General features: G+C 31.9%; 1 protein-coding gene and 1 long non-coding RNA gene across 2 annotated transcripts in view; one reads left to right on the top strand and one right to left on the bottom strand.

The window, feature by feature from the left end:
* The window catches only part of LOC143053813 (uncharacterized), an 86,518-nt gene that overhangs the window by 31,542 nt on the left and 36,717 nt on the right, over positions 1 to 18,259 (bottom strand). The window lies entirely within an intron of this gene.
* LOC143053798 (uncharacterized) overlaps positions 1 to 18,259 on the top strand; it is a 34,660-nt gene that overhangs the window by 9,915 nt on the left and 6,486 nt on the right. The window contains exons 4-5 of the long non-coding RNA XR_012971457.1: positions 3,629 to 3,844; positions 5,287 to 5,402. This is a non-coding gene — a long non-coding RNA (uncharacterized LOC143053798). The remainder of the gene's footprint in view (positions 1 to 3,628; positions 3,845 to 5,286; positions 5,403 to 18,259) is intronic.

Genomic DNA, 18,259 nt, shown 5'->3' with positions numbered 1-18,259 from the left:
CTTCCTTCCATTATAACTCCAACTTGTCCAAGGCGTTTACTGTACAATTTTGCGTGACCTGCAAGCTTGGAGATTGGTACAATATCGGTATCTCTTCCAGACCCTGTGCCGTCAATGCATTTTATTATTTTGGGAAGCACAACGCCAGGGATAAAAGATTCATTGCTTTCTTTCTGTATCTTTTATCCTGCCTATTTGCTATGTTGTCAAGTTTTATCACTCATTAAGCACGATACTAGTGTTTTGACTTCTCCAGCACTTACTTTGGCTAAGAGAACATTGTTTTGTACATGTTGTAGTGCAGGTGCACAGTCATGCCCTGTATAAAAATGTCGATACATCATAGAGATATTCATTTACATCACCACAGAAAAAATACACTGTACATGCTGTAGTCATTGCTTTTGTTGATCCAGTACCACGTTACAGTGTCTGATTGCTTATTGTTTTCTTTCAATTGGCAACTTATGTTCAACATTAGATGTATGTTTTCACTTTTGCTGAAGAAATATTTTGAGATCTGAAAATTTGTTTGACAGGATTAGTACCATTTTGCCGTGTGATTCTGGAGTGCTTATGCAGTTACGTAGCCTTCATTCGACTGTTCCAAATTGAGCGAAAAGAAAAGCAACATCTCCGTATGCTTGTCTCAAAGGAGTGATTGCCAGCTCAAATGTCTATGTCTGTTCTGTTTGTATCTGCTTGGCCTTGCAAACCCTCACATGCCCTCTCTTGTCATTTCACACATTTCTTCCAGTCTATTCGTCAATTACGTTCTTCTGATATCTTGCTCCAGTGTTTTCGAAATCTACAATTTTGATCCTTTCCAACAACACCTTTCGGTCATAAATTGTATCATACATATATAATTTCTACTTAGGCAAACGAGTGAGTAACACAAATTCTGATACTGATATCTTTATTTCGTAAATGTGTGCATATCTGACAACTTTGCGAATATCCAATATGAATTAGCAAAAAAAAAAAGTAAAAATACAAATAATGAATTAATAAAAAAAATAGCGAATAATGATATATTGGAAAGTCATGTTTTCAAAATGGCCATCATTCAAGATGCCTACCAAAAAATCAATGTCCGAAGTCCTCAGATGACAGTCCTTGTCATCTGTGATGAATATACCATATGACTATATAGGAACCTTCCTGCAGCAAGAGCTTATCTAATTAGTCAAAGTGAACACGTACGGTTACCAAGGAAATGCAAATATGTAAAGGCAATATTAAGTTGTACTACTTTATGTAAATATGGATGACAGTGTGATAGAATATGATAGACAGAGACAGCTATTGTGCGGTTTAAACAAAAAAAAAAACATGCACATTTCATTTATCGTGGGATATTTTTAAGGTCAATTGTGATCATTTGAGCAGTTGATTTCTTTTAACTTTACTTGTATGATACAGAACTCATTATGTCTGCAATCAAGGTTTTTGAAAGTGAAATGAACAATATCAACAAAACGAATTATCATGTAATCAGCCAACTATTATAAATGACAGGTAAACAAATATTTTTTTGCTTTATTTGTACTTTGTATTTTGTAAAATTCTCCTGTTATTCTATGTTGAACAAGCGGTAGTAAGTACCTGCTACAAAACAGGAGAAAAAAATCGGAGAAGGAGGGTCTCGCTTTTTGTCCTGTTTTTATAACTCATACAAACACATTTGTTTATTTTCAACAATGTACATATAATGCATATTTATTTTTATCGAAATATTACTTTAGAGCTCTACCTATTTTGGCTTAAAAGTTTCAAAATTTTTCAAGATGGCCGCCATTTAATATGGGTAACATTTGAAAAAAAAATTGTTCAACAAGGCAATTGCAGACAGCACTGTTATTCTATTTACCAGGTTTCGTGTCAATGTCTTCTCTAATATAATTTTCATGCTTTTTGTAAATTAATTTATAGAAATCAAACGTCCGCAATTTTAAAAATGGCCATCCCACCAGCCAATTTAGACTTTTAGAGTGGGTCCATAGCTTAAAATGTTGTTCATGACATATACTACTACTATGCCAAGTTTCATGCTTAAACCATAATCTGAGCAATTTTGTCAAAAATCTGCACAAAGCGACTGGACTACCAATGACACAAATCTCCACAAGAGACAAAATAACACAGAAATTAACAGTTGTTGGTCATCATAAGGTCTTCAACCGCTTAGTCAGCTATAAAAGACTCCAAAATCACAAATGTAATTCAATTCAAACGAGAAAAAAAAACGGCCTAATTCATGTTCAATCTCATTAACGAAAAACAAATTAGTAACACACCAACAAACGACAACCAATGAATAACAGTCGCCTGACTTGGGATAGGCACACAATTAAAGAATGTGGTTGAGCTAAACATATTATCGGGATCCCAATCTGTCCCTAACCTGCGACAGTGGTATATCAATACAACATGAGAACGAACTATAAAGATCAGTTGAAAAAGGCTTAACTCATCAGATGGATACAAATAAAAATACAAAAATTAATACTAATACACACAATATTAAAAGATCTAATCATCTAATTACAGTATTGAATTGGTAACATTTTAGATTAAGTTTATCTAAATCATCGATAAGTTTTCTTTTATCTTTTCTAAATTTTGGGGCATGGTAATCAACATCTACATAAAACCGAGAATGTGCTACTGTGTTTTCTACAACAAACCTTGAAAACTAAATCTTTATATCTATGGAAGAATTTATAGTATAAGTTTTAAGAAATTGTTGGCAACGAAATCCCTAACAACTTTGTACTTGTTTGGCTTTATAAATATTTTGATATGAGCGTCACTGATGAGTCTTGTGTAGACGAAACGCGCGTCTGGCGTACTAAATTATAATCCTGGTACTTTTGATAACTATTAATAATTTACCAGTAATCATCGGCTTACGTTCTATTAATATCTAAAACGTCACACCAAACACGTGGATAGCGAACGAGTTGTGAAATATAAACACGGTAAGATGGTTTAAAAGGAACATCACCATCTGAAAAATTATCCTTTTTTTGGAGTTTCCCGTGTTAAACTGAAATATCTAAATATAGGAAATGACAGTTATTGCCATTTACATTTCATCTATTAAAGTAAGTTCCTGTGGGTAGGTTTCCGCTGCATATTTAGAAATTTATTTAACGAAACATATCATAAGGATAACGGTAAGTGTTGTTTAATTAATCAATTAAATATATTTCAGACGGGTCTTTACTGAATTTTAGCATAACCTTTACATTTTTTCGCGGTTTTTCGTTGTTGTTTGCAAAGGAGCTTTGCCTGATGTAATTAGTGTGACTCATAGTATTCCCGCTTCTGCTTCCTCTATTTGATTAGCGAGTTTAACGTAAGAGTAAAAGCAGATATATTTTGGAATTTTTTGGTGTAACCTTGTTCAAGTGTAAACAATTATATATACCTTACCAATTTGTCGTAATTAAATGATAACTGAACCGTGCGAATATTATTTTACAACAAAATGATACAAAATTAAGTTTTCATTGAAATGACATGATGAAGCTGTAGACTGATGAAAATTGAATTGACTATTTAACATGCATGGTAGTACTTATATGTGCACATATATATTAAAGTAGTTTGTCTTTTGCAGGTTTTCATACCCAAGTAATGCATCAGTAACATTTGCTACTGTTGTCGTATCAAACAGTAAAATCATCGGTGTAGCATATGACTCATTGAATGCTCATCTGTACTGGGCTGAGGTTGATACTGGAAAGATAATGAGATGCAAAGCAGATGGATCAGAATTAACAAATATTCGTAATGAAACACACCCTTCTGTCATTACAATAGACATAGATGATAGGTTGGTAACGTTGGAATTTGTAACTTTGTGTTTTCAATATCTTTTTTTTAAATCTGATTGCAGAATGCATGTGTTTTAGTTCTAGAAAAATTCTTGCATTATGCCTATTTTATTTTAAATAAAATGTTAACTTAGTGAAAACGTCATTGTAAAAATGTACATTTGAGATAGAATTAAGTTAGATAAAGGTCCATAATTGCCTTATACATAATTCCATGAAATTGCACTAAAATTATAGAAATAAGAATTTGATGACAAAATATGAGACAAATACAAATTCAACAAGCTCTGGTGCATAAATCGTTGTGTATTCGTATGCAGACACTCATAATTGTGACTTAATTTGTCTAAATAGATTTTAATTTAAACAACAGTGACCACATACAAGGATCGCAATACATTTTATAGAATATGGATATAGAGCTTTGAAAAAGAATTACATTTAGGCAAAAAGTTTAGCCAATGTGTTTTAGAAAGAAATAGAGCTTATCAATACTCAATTTCGCAAAAAGATTAATTACAAATCATACGGCTTTCATTATCGTCAAATCAAACAAAGAACTTTTTACATGTATCTATATAAACTATATATTCTAAACCATAGGGGTAGGTGTTTACATTTGGGATTACAAAGTTTTATTTGTTCTTTTGCCAATACCACTTTTTATGCAACTATGCTATTTATAATAACTACAATAAGCAATCGAATAAACCTTCAAGAATCAACTGTATTTTTTATTAAGAAGTCTCAATCTGCTGGTTAGTTCTTATAAAAGTATGTCCCGTGTTATACAAATATATTTGGATTCGATAATTGATTAAAATATGTATTTGATATGTTTTTTTTTTAAATTTTAGATATATCGGTTCAATAATAAACATACTTCACTTATCTAATGTCAATAGTACGAATGCCTCCATTTTCACTCGTACATTAACCATTATCTTTTTGCACGATATAAAGTTGGGTAATTGTTCTGTGTATTGGATATATAATCAACATACAAATTTATTTAAAACTTGCTCATCTATTTCGCTTTTGTTGTTTTCAAGGTAATTGTATTCGTTTTTTGTTTCATTTATAGAAAGATGTATACTCTTTACATCCGATTTGCAATTAACGAGAAGAGTTGGATTTTTTGTTTGAAAGGATTGAACTCGCATGAAGTTGACAAAATCTTTGTAAAGCAAAGTCAATGCTGCTAGATTAGTTTTAAATATATAAAAAAGGAAGAACCTTTCTGAAGATACTTAAAAGTTGTTTTTAAATGATAAGTTAACAATGCTTAAGATGAATGTTTAGTCAAATAGCTACTAACGTATCTTTACATTTTTGTATTGATATGTTCTGTCTTGACCATTCATTTTGTGATGGGATATCTAGAAAGTTTATTTTTTTATTTTTAAAGTTATCTTTCATTTGATAAGTTATCTATTTATAGATTGATATTCTACGGTCAAGAAAAAATTAACGGCCAGATACATAGAATGACAGTTAACGGAAAGGAACATAGAGTACTAATTACCAATGCAGCTAACGTGTACGGAATAGGATTAGGTATGTTTAATATATAGACTAGTTAAACATGAATATTTCTTTGGTATATACTCTAGACATACCAAAGACCAAAACCACATGGACCGGAATATGACACTGGATGGACCATTTCAGTACATAATATTCATAAGTGACGCCAAATTTCATAGGTAAAAACGCCAAATAAACGAAATTGATGGGCACTGAGGACCCGACATTTATGGTTGTAATTTTAGTATTAAAAAATTAATCATTTTTGTTTGTATAATCAAAATGAGAAATAGCTATATGTTAATCATGACAACATTGTTATTCAAAAGAGTTTATGTAAAAAAAAATATTTTAATTTAATTTTCAAAACAATTAACCTTGTAATTAAGTAAAACAATTACATGTTAAAAGCGTGGCTGTTTGCAAATTGCTCCGAACTATCGTCGTTGATAACATAGTTATCAATTTATTCGAAGTGTATCTCACCACTATACACAATGCTTTACATTGCACCACAAATTGTTTGTTGGGATGATATGGCTATTTTATATAAAAAAATAACATAAGAATTATGTAAAAAAAATATTCAAATGCATACAATCGTACGGAAACAATAATTCTATGATGCTTGAATCTTCTTATAAATTGGTGAAAATAACAGAAGAGTGTATCCGATATTTGAAGGAATTGCAAACTCTAGAAACGGAGTACAGTCCGTGTAACGTAAAAGTTAACAATACGAACGATGCCCGAACCATGTACGGACGATGCCCGAACGATGTACGTACGCTTCCCGAACGGTGTACGAATGCAAACGAAACGCTAACCGAACGTTGTACGGACGCTGAACGAATGATGTACGAACGAAACCATGTACCATAAACCATACCATAAACGATAACATTAGCGCGCTTTTATCGTACATCGTATGGTTTTGCGTACATCGTTTCATTTAGCGTATACCGTATCCTTTAGCGTACATCGTATCGTTTAGCGTATATCGTATCGTTTAGCGTACATCGTTTCTTGGCGTGAATGGTTTCGTTTAGCGTATATGTTGTTTTTTTTAAATATAAAACATGAATGGTGTTCTGTTAAATCTTTTTATATAGGTGATAATATGCGTGAAATTTAGATAGGCTGCATGTTTTAGTTTTTAATTAATAATTTAGTAGATTATAATTTAAGCTGACTCGATGTTAATCCAACGTTATTTACATCAAAAGTTTGAAAAATAAACACTGAAATAAATGTAAACAATTTAAAAGATACAATTATGATTTTTTTAGCCGTAGAGATACGTACTTAGTGAATTTGCGAGTAAACTACAGTCTGCAGAGAATTCAGTCAACCATTTTTTGAAAATAGCCTATGGTATCACCATTTTTTTCCCCAAATGAACAATTTATTTTAAATGGAATCCGGAACTTAATATAATGTTCTTCCAAAAGGATATTCGGGGTCTTAAGGTTGACTTTTTGTTCAAAGGTTTTGCTAAATATTTTTATGTTTTCTCTTTTATAGCATGTATTTTAAAATCGACTGAATAGCAGTTTTATCTATATGTCGTAATTAAACCATATTTTTTTAGATGATAGAGTTTTTTTATTCACTTTAAAATCAGACGAGAAAAATTCAAATAAAAACAATAACTAATTATGTGTCTCACCAACTCCAAACATAAATCCCTACAAATGTACAAACGATTGTGCATTATTTAACCTATAAATGCATTTGACTTCAAACAATCATCAACAATTGTCCGGCAAAAAAATAGACCACTTCCCTCGATTCTTTAATTTTCTTATACCCTTTTCCTCTGATCTTTATTTTGCCCGTTTCACTCTATTCTAAATTTATATTGTTTTTCTTTATATTCCTGTATCTATACCTTCTTTATTCGGAGCAACCCATCCTAGATATACATATGATACACACGGTCTATAGGTCATCGCTTGTGCCGTGATACACATGTTTGCATAACACAGGATGTCCTTGTTTATATTCATTTAAGAATTGAATGCTTCTTTTTGTAACTTCATATGAGTGTAAAAGCATTGACCTAAGTACATTTTGTGTGAAGCGCTTCATTCTAAAAGTTTGCACACGGTAAACGCTTTTACAACCCTTTGAAGTTACAAAAAGAAGCATTCAGTACTTATAGTTACATTTTAAGCTAGGATTATGAAAATACGATTTTTATCATTTTTTTATTTAATTTACCTGTGCACTCTATTGTGAGTTCTCGTGTCATCATGAATGATAAATTTTATTGTGTAATGGAATTGACTAAGGAATAATGCGAGATAGCAGTGTATCCAATCAGAATAACGTATTATAATGAAACATAAATCTAATGAAATTATAACATTCTGAATGTTCCCTAATGATACATCTAATAGTTACCACTGGACATTAAACAGCTAACTATAAATTCATCCGTCATATATTTAGTTGTGTTATTATGTGAAAATCAAACAACATGATGAAACAATAATTATTGCAGATTTTCACTACGGAAATAATGGGAAATAATTGTAAAAAAAACCCACTTAATCACATCCTTTGGGCACAAAATAAAGTCTAGCCTTTTCGCATTAAAATACATTATTTTCATAAATCTATTTCTACATAAGTTTAAACAATTTTTAATCAAACGGTCGTTTTCTTTTTTGCCGTAAAAAAAACCCCCAAAAAACAACAGTTATTTTCATTTCTTAAACAGATCAATTATTTTTCAATGGTCGGTGCCTGTCACAATTTATAAAATCTAACACCGTGTTTGCCAGAAAGAAAGCTACATAGAACAGGAAAACAACAATGTCTTAGAAATACTTCCACACCCTATTTTCTAATTTCTGTTGAATTGTGGTGCAATGTTAAAAAGGTAACTTCTGAATACTGTTTTGTACCTCTTAAGCATATGTAGTGAATAACAAATCTATGGTATAGTCTCTTTTTCTTTACTCGCATTTTTAGTATTCGACTAAATCATGTTTTATTTATGAAAATTGCCCATTGCTGACGAAGGTTAAACATTGATCCCTAGGTTTTCAATTGTTTAGTTGTTAGGTTACTGTCTGATCTCGCAAACCTGACATTTTATGGTCATTATGTTTTGCATCCAATTGCACCAATGTATTAAAAAGATTTTAACGCGACACCGTATGGAAGTCGTTATTCTACATAGACTATTAGTATTTTGCTTCTATAACGAAAAACGAAACTACTTCTAACTTCGCTTTGAGGTAACAAAATATGGCCTTGTCTCAAATATAAAACGTATAAGAGTAATATATAATAGATATATATCCGAGATATGATAATGTAGTTTTCTTTTTTTATATCACACTTGATCATCAATGATGGGATAATGTCTACTAAGAGAATTTAACCAGAGACTGGATAACGTAGAAATGACCAATCAAAGATCACTGTACGGTCTTCAACAATGAACAAAATCCATACAGCACAGTAAGATATTAAAGACTCTGAAATGACAAATGTAAAATACACTCAACACTGTTCAAACATAACCGCCGTCAAACTTTGAACAATAGAAAATTCTGCTTGGACATTCGTTACAATTTGGCACGCCCTCATGAATGGGGTCATGAATTGGCGTACGTCCTATCATTATAACTTATTAGTTATTAGTTTCCTGTCTATTCTATTCTAACCTATATCTTATATTTGGTATGTTAATTTTTTTGGCGTGCGTCTTCTGTGGAGAAAAGGGGGGCCAATAGCTTACCTCGACATGTTGGTTATATTCAACTTTATTCTGGTAAAGCATACGTTTTACCTCTAGCGAACTCTCTATCTTAGTGATGTATCAATCATTTGCTTCAGGTCGATCAATTTCACATCTTGTCGTGAATATGCGTGATATATTTGCCAGTGGACATTACGGGAGCAATCAATTTATCAGTTTCATTTAGTGATGCATGCTAATTATATATAGTTCTAAAATGATAATTGTCTAAAATTGTTTTCCATTTTTATGTATTTTATTTTTTAGCGTAAATTTTAGAATTTCTTTCCGAATCTTTCTCTTGGAATTTATTTGTTTGTTGACATTTAATAAAGTAGTCCATATAAGGGGTTACATTGTATACAGCCATTCTAGGAGAAGGGCAGTAGAACAGAAAACAATCTCCATTGTGTACATGCAAAAACTCATATGTTGAATCGTAAAACAACGACTTGCAGTTAGGTTCGTTTTTGTGGACCAATTACTGTGTCAAATCTTTATATATATATATATATCTGGTAAAGTTGTCATAAAAGCAAAAACAGACGAAAAAAGCTGGCTACAGTTTATAATAAGACTTAACTTATTTTGGACGTTTCGTTTCTTCTAAAGTGTTAAATTCAACCATGCGACTGGCGTACTTCGAGTTTCGGGTGACCTTTTTTGTTGTTCAGAAATTTGAATCGAAGTTCGTATATCCCATTAAAGATTTATTCAAATGGTTTTTTAACGTATAGATAGCGCGAAACTCTCACTACACCATGATTAGACTATTTGTATTTCGACCAAACAAGGCTGCATATTTTTACAACCGAACAACCAAACGTCCGCACCCAATTTTTGCAAAGATATGCTGTCGAACGGGCGAAGTCAAGAGATGTGAATATTTCTATACCCAATCAATCCTTTGGTTTTGAAAACAATTTTAAAGGTATACATTAATACGACAACAACCCAACGACCCATATAAATCAAAACATTAAGAGTCAACATACAGATTTTTGTAATAGAAAGAAACCTATACAGAATAAAAAGCCGAAACCGCAACAAGACTAAATAATACGGGATCAGTGCAGGGGCGGATCCAGACATTTAAAAAAGGGGGGTTCCTAACCCAGGACAAAGGGGGGGTTCCAATTACATGTCCCCATTCAAATGCATTGATCGTCCAAAAAAAGGGGGTTCCAACCCCCGGAACCCCCCTCTGGATCCGCGCCTGCAGTGACTTTTTAGACAAGTGTTTGGTAGAAAAATTTCACGTGCCCTTTTTTTATTTCGATCGTTGAAAATTATAGCAGGTGTAATATAAATCAGTAGAAGAAAAACACTTAACTGTAAAGTAACGGTAAAATAAATATGATTATCATGGATGACGTCCAGTGGAAAATTAAATGAATATTAAGGACAAAACTATGGAATGGAAATATAATATGAAAAGTAAGCCTACTTAGTATTAAACCGACACACTGAGATGGATTTTTAACGTGTAAGTTCACAAGCTAACAGTTCGTAGGAAAATAATACTTTTGTTAGACCCGTTTGGGATTCGGACTAAAGTCCTCTCGCTCTCGAGGCGAACTTATTCTTACGAGACCAACCAGGAGAGCGGTCGCATAGTGTAGAATATCATACCAAAAACTCGAGCATAATAAACAATACAGTTTAACAGAATTTTCTACGGAAGCGTATTAGCGCCACACATTCTTTTTTCTATTTTTCTTCCTATGTTTGCGTTACAGCGCAAACCTTTGCGATATAACGCAAACCTTTGCGTTATAACGCAAACCTTTGCGATATATAACGCAAATATTTGCGTTATAACGCAAACATTTGCGTTTAACGGAAACCTTTTGCGTTGTAACGCAAAACTTTGCGTTGTAACGCAAACCTTTGCGATATAACGCAAACCTTTGCGTTATAACGCAAATATCTTAATTTCAATTATTCATTAAGTTTTGTATATATGTCCGTCTGTCATTCATTTCGGATGTGATTTACTAGTAGATAAAAAAAGAAACATACATACAAGGCCAAATCATTATTATAAATATGCATAGGAATAATGGAATACTTGAAGTGCAATTATACATAAATTAAGACTGATTTGTGCATCAGAAAAGTATATAATTTAACAAGAAAATAGATATAGTTTAGTATATAGTCATATTTAAATTGAAAGATCAAAAATAATGTCATACAATTGTGAAACCTCCAAGTCAAATAGACAAAATGATCTTTCTGCTTTAAAATGAATTATTAATAAAGAATTTTTTTTTTAAAATCTCAGAATATGATCAAGATTCTTTGATAGAAAGTCATTGAATTTTCATTTCAATATAATGAAGTATTTTTAAGATGCTTGGGTAGCAACTTGAATAGAGAGAACATACTTTTATTAATAAAACATCTTTATTCTATACATTTATTGCCAAAGGGTAGCTTGTTTGAATCTACCCTACTTTACACAGTTCTCAAACGAGAGCTTACTTTGGAAGTATATTTATATTCGGTTATAGCTATATTAGCAGGGTTGATTTTTTTCTTAGGTATAATAAACCTCAATTTACTCATTTTTTTTTGTAATATATATATACTAGTAGTAACATGGATATCGTTTTTGGGGACCTTTATAGTTTGTTGTTCAGTGTGAGCCAATGCTCCGTGTTGAAGACCGTACTTCGGTCTATGATGGTTTACTTTTACGAATAGTGACTTAGATGGAGAGTTTTCTTATTGGCACTCATACCACATCTTCTTATATTATTCTGTTCTTTATTAGTCATTGATATGATCTAATTATTCAAGCATTTTACTTTGCAATGACTACAAAGGTGATAAATTTTAATATATACAGCCTCCTCCATTAATAACTACTGTTTCCTTTGAATCTTAAATAAGAAATAAGATAAAACAAATGTTTGCGTTATAACGCAACCATAGGAAGAAAAATAAAAAAAAAATGTGTGGCGCTAATACGCTTCCGTAATTTTCACCGTTACTAATGCGATTTTAAAGTCATGGTCTTATCTGAATTAGATGTGTTATGTGATATTGGAAACTACACGTATACATAAAGATGGCCGACACCAGAGTAGATTGAGAGGACCATCACTCTCTGCAAATTGAAAACTCTTGTTTTAATTATTTTAGTGGTCCCACTGTAGGCTAACGAGCTGTTGCAATGCTAAATGTCTATCCTTATTAAATCTACCCCCATTATCCAGTGGTATTTTATGTTTACGTCCAATCTTACTGTCGAACGACTGTTGGAAGTTCTTCCTAATATATTTAAAATTAATGTGTTCTCGTCATGAACACGAATGAAATATTTGCCACTGGAGGTGAGGCAAACAACAATGAAGCAACAGCAAAAATGATTCCATTTAAATAGTACACGACATGATCTTGTAAAATGCTTTAATATCAATTTTAATCACTGAATAATAATTCAAACATTTTCATATTATTTTGAGCAATTAACTACAAAACTGAACAATTATAGCTTTTTCAAATACTTCTTTACTATCATGGTTCTTAAATTTTGCCGTTTTGTGATTGTGTATAATTATATATGAATACATGTATGTCAGGAGATTATAAAACGTAGAAATGTAAAAGTTTTTTTCAACGTTTTTACGTATCATCTAAAGCCGAGAAAAGAGAATGCCGGGCGACTAAAATAAAAGTATTTTCTCATATAATACTTTGTAATTAATTAGAAAAATGATGACAATTTCTCATCTCTTCACGTTTTGATCGAGCCACTTCAACCTCAAATCTTGTTGTAAAAGTTTTTACATTTAGGCTACTAGTAGTAAATACTATTTTATTCATTGAAGTTAACATGCGTAGTTTTTTTTCTTTCATTCAAAAGAATAAATTAATATTTATAAATAAATAGGACTGAACGAACAACACTAATTATTTCGCATTTGCATGTAACGTAGTTTAGAAAAATATAAGATTGGATTTTTAAAATAAATTAGCGCACATGCAACACACCCCCTCTTTGGAGTCCTTCAAAAAGGTAAAATTTACCTGTATTGGAACATGTATGTCTGGTGTACATTTATGTATATCACTCGTTCCATCTACAATATACGGAAATGACACGGCCGGGTATTGTAAAGCTATTGAGGGACTTTTAATGTCAAGTTCATATCCCTGGGCGAAGGAATTACTGGTTTGGAAAACACCGTGTGTATACTGACTTATAAAAGTGTTTTGGTTTTACATACTGTCTAGTCAGAGAATTAAAGTTAAACAATTTTTGCAGGTTATAAATGAAAAAAAAGACCGTCAAAGTGAACGGAAAATGAGCTTTGCAAACGTGTCTCATTAATTTCGATCTAAAAAAAATACTATTAAGACAAGAATTTGTATAGTGTATCTCACTATACAAATTCTTGATAAAGATAAAGAAAAGTTATTTTAAAAAGTCTTAATAAATTCCAATTAATGATCACAAATCTAACCTAAATCCGATTTCAATTACTTCGTGATTTTAAAATACGAGATTGAGCGACTTAGTCTAAACGTCCGTACAATGTATAGTAATATTTCTTTTCTTCACTTTTTTTATTTTTAAATATAAGCGTTGTCTATTTTTATCTGACAAGCCCACCCACACATGGACTCTTCATTAGTATATAAATATCGCTATAGTGTTCAATCATGGTCTTAGTGCAGTTTCATGAGCTTAGTGCACCATGACGGCCTTGGTGGTTTTTAGACGTACATGTAGCGGAAAGTCCCTGGCCTTCAATTGCAACACCGTCCTTTTCATGATACTTTTTTTAAATTGCTGGAACTATCATAATATAATGGTTTACTTTTATAAATTGTTATTTGGATGGAGAGTTGTCTCATTGGCACTCATACCACATCTTTCTACATCTATATAATAGTATAATAGTCCCCGTTAAATAGTAATTGTTATTAATGTTATTATTTTATTTTTACGCTGTCTTAATTTGTAAATAGTTATTTGGTATAATTTTCCATTCTCAATTTTATATCTCGTAAAGTAAGTAATTTTTGGGCAGGATATTGTTTTTTATTTATACATTTGTATTACTAGTGTATGTAAAGTATATGAATAGTTTTTATTACAATCATATTTATAATTCTTATAAAAAAAACTAAACTTTGTGAACCGTATGTCATGGCAAACTAGACAGGTGATTGGATAAATGTGATAGATTGTTACGCCTACATTAATCTGATGTCCAATCGAATGCCAGCAGACACTTGTCAGTAAAAATAAATTGCAAGTGTGTATAGAGATAGAGACTAATTTGTGTACTCGATATTTGAAAAATTAGTTGGATAATAACTATTCGTTTTCCCTTTTTCAGGCGAATTTCAATAACTGTTTTTACACTTTTTTATTCAACAGAAAGGTATTTAAATATGAGAGTACAACATGTAACGGAATTTTACAAGCATTTTATAAAGCGACTTGTGTTTTCCAGAACGTCCTATTTTTACTAGTTCACAGACCTCTGACAAAAGTTAGATCATACAAGTTTCATCTACCATGTGCATAAAAAAAAACACTACTAAATTATTTTTGTAAATTGTAAAAAATTAAAAATACTTTTATATCTGTACTAAATAATCTTCTGAAATAAAACAAAACATGTTTCCCTCTGCCTAAATGAAATCGTAAGCACATTTTCATACAGTTCTCTATCTTTTTTGCAAAAGACGAATAATTCTCCTTAAACTGTAAATTATATTAAACAGACAGACTACCTTTAAACTAACTTTAAAGGACAAAATACAAGCGTGTACTACAATCCTAGTTGCGTAGCCAGGGTTAACACGATGTGAATGCAAAAGTGACGCCGAGCAGAGCGAGACGAAAAATGTTTGGGCCCATTTTATGCAGAATTTGTTTTATTTTTCGGACATTTCCCTTGTATGCATGTGTACGCCCCTAGACTAGATTTTTGTTAAATTTCAAAATATCCACCAATATATATTTTCTATTTCAAACAGGATTTTAATGTTTTTTCGAAACTACTACCATCATTCAATTCAGAAATATTTGATGTTTCACATCCAATCAAATATTCAACCATTTAAAATCAGACCCATTTCAGCGGTACTTCTGTATATATAACTCCGAAATATAGGCACCGAATTGACCCTCCTTTTCCCAGAATTTGAGCCTCCCAAAGGGTTTTTTGATTACTTATCTTGAAGCTTGCAGGGGACATGGAAATACCGGGCGTCCGTCTGTCCGGTCTAGTTAGCACTGTCATGTGTACAATTTATGCCAGATTTTTGTGAAATTTATATCATCAGCAATGCAGGGCCGTAACTAGCCATTTTTAATAGTGAGGCAAAATAAATTCGAAAATTTTTGGCGAGGGGTCTTGGGGCCTTGAGCAGAAGCTCTGATGAAAATAACGAAAAATCGTGCATTCTGAGCGTTTCCCGGACTCTTTCTTACATAGAAACATAATTAATTTCTAGCTATTTGTTCGACAATATTCTGGTCTCAAAGAACATATTTCATTGTAATTTAAGACTTTTATGTTTTAGGGACAACATTAAAAGAAATATATTTTGGATGAAGCAAAAATCATAATCATTAATACCGGATCTGTCTGTTTTGTATTGTCCTTAGACTTTGCTGCTTTTTTAATGACTAGATTAAAATATAGCGACAGTGCAGTATTATACTTTCAGTACTAGTTCTGCTTAAGTCGACACTAGGGACCACCTTAACCGTGTTTTACGATATTACTGGTTCTTTTGTTGTTAAAGACCCTCCAACAACTATCAAGATGAAGAACAGGAATAAAAACTTTGACAATTGATCATTTGTATTTTTTCTATGCATTGGCTTTGTATGCGATTAGGCCCCGTGCGAGTTTACTCAATATTCCTTTATTTTCTGTTTAAGGGTTTGAATACGACTTAATGCAAGTGTAACCCTTCAATGTAAAAGCTCATATGGCAATACATTGTTTTTTTTTTCAAATTATTTGATACCGGGAAACTGGTCATCCTACTTTAAACCATGTGTTCTAGTTTTCAGCTATCTAGTTTTATCCACAAAAAAGCCAGTTTTGTATTCTTTGAAATCAAGTTATATTCTCCATGCAGAAACGACAATTTTGTTCTGTGTCTAGTCGTCCGGTCCAGTGTCCAGTATCATCGTATAGTCTTTAAATATTTTCTCGCACAATTTCTGAGAGCGGGCTTAATTTGAGGGGTCCTGATCCTGAAATCCCGGGCCTAAAAAAAAAAGATCCGAGGTCCCGAATTAGAAAATAATAAATCCCGACATCCCAGAAATTGTGCGAGAAAATATTTTAAGACTATACTTTATGACTATAGTCTAAATGTTGATTTTCATTTGTAAACGTCAGGGTTTGCAATGTTGCATGTCCACCGGTGTCCAGAAATGAGAAGGGGCAGGACATTTAGACTATAGTCATAAAGTATTGGACAATATATGAACAAAAGACAAACCTGGGACACAGAAGTACAAACAATAGACCACCATCTCTGCAAACAACTAGAAATATGGATCACAAAAAACATGTAGGGGCGACACCAGAGAGTGAAAAGAACTTGCTTCTTGCATGACAATTTGATATGAAGACAATCTTTTGTTTCATTTTTTTTTTTTTTTTTTTTTTTAATTTCTAACATGAGGCATTTGCCTCATTTGCCTCAATGTAGTTACGGCCCTGCAATGTCTTTGACACTTACGAAAAGAGTCCTGATGAAATAATTTTAACCAAGTACAACCCTTGGAAATATAATTTATAATGGAAATCCCATTGTTTTTTGTTCTGAAGCTCTTATTTCTCTGGAGATATTAATATAAAAAATAAAGAAAAAAGTGTATCTTGGATAGATACACAAACAAAACAGTATTAATCTTTTACGCAGTCTAGCCGGAGAATAAAAGTTTTGGCAATTTTTGTAGGATTTTAAAATATTTTAAAATATAATGAACAAGTAAGAAGATCTTTAGAAACCTTTAGTGAATCGGAAAATGAGCTATGCACGATGAAAGGAAAATATTTGGTGCGTAGATAAAACATTTCATGGAGGCATGTGATATTTGTAAAATTTAAAGTCTTTCAAATAACAACCGATTGTAAAATATATTCAAATATGTGTAAAATAATAAAAAAAAATATATATTATTTAGTTTCTTTCATATATACAATTGCAGTTTGTTTATAAATACTGCAGATTTGTATGTGATCATCGATTACATGCATAACGTCCAGTGACAAATATTTCATGTATTCGTACGTTGAACAAATCAACATCTTTAAGAATACAATTGATTGGTTATTTTTAAAGTTAAATGATTTGCTTTAGAATAGTTAAACTTAGCCAGAAGCTTACCTCTAAATTAAAGAAATATAAGAAAGGTAGAATTATTTTTTAATTCTGTATTTACTCATACATGGACTTAATAGATATAGGAAGATGTGGTGTGAGTGCCAATGAGACAACTCTCCATCCAAATAACAATTTAAAAAAAGGAAACCATTATAGGTCAATGCACGGCCTTCAACACGGAGCCTTGGCTAACATCGAACAACAAACTATAAAGGGCCCCAAAATTACTAGTGTAAAACCATTCAAACGGGAAAACCAACGGTCTAATCTATATAAAAAAACGAGAAACACGTATAAATTACATAAACAAACGACAACTACTGTACATCAGATTCCTGACTTAGGACAGGTACAAACATTTGCAGCGGGATTAAACGTTTTAAATGATCCAAACCTTCTGCCTTTTTCTGAAACAATAGCATAACATCACAACATTAAGCTTTTTTTACAGTCAAAATAACAGTTTTAACACCGACAGCATGAATCACAAGCAACGCTGTTTCCATAGATGTCTTCGGCAATTTTTTATATATCCCTGACAATTTTCGGTTTATATCAGACTCTGATATTGAGGGGAACAAATACCATGGATGTCTTGTATTTTTTTACTACATTTAGATATAAAACGTGTATCTCATATAAAGCTTCATTTATAGAACATTATATATAATTTACAGTGTCAAGGAAATATTTGTATCAGAGAAATATTTGGTGGAGGAGAGAGAGGACAAAGAGCGAGACTTATATCGCAGTA

Source organism: Mytilus galloprovincialis, chromosome 12, assembly GCF_965363235.1.
Source record: "Mytilus galloprovincialis chromosome 12, xbMytGall1.hap1.1, whole genome shotgun sequence".
Taxonomy (NCBI): Eukaryota; Metazoa; Mollusca; class Bivalvia; order Mytilida; family Mytilidae; genus Mytilus; species Mytilus galloprovincialis.
This window is presented reverse-complemented; position numbering and strand designations above follow the sequence as displayed.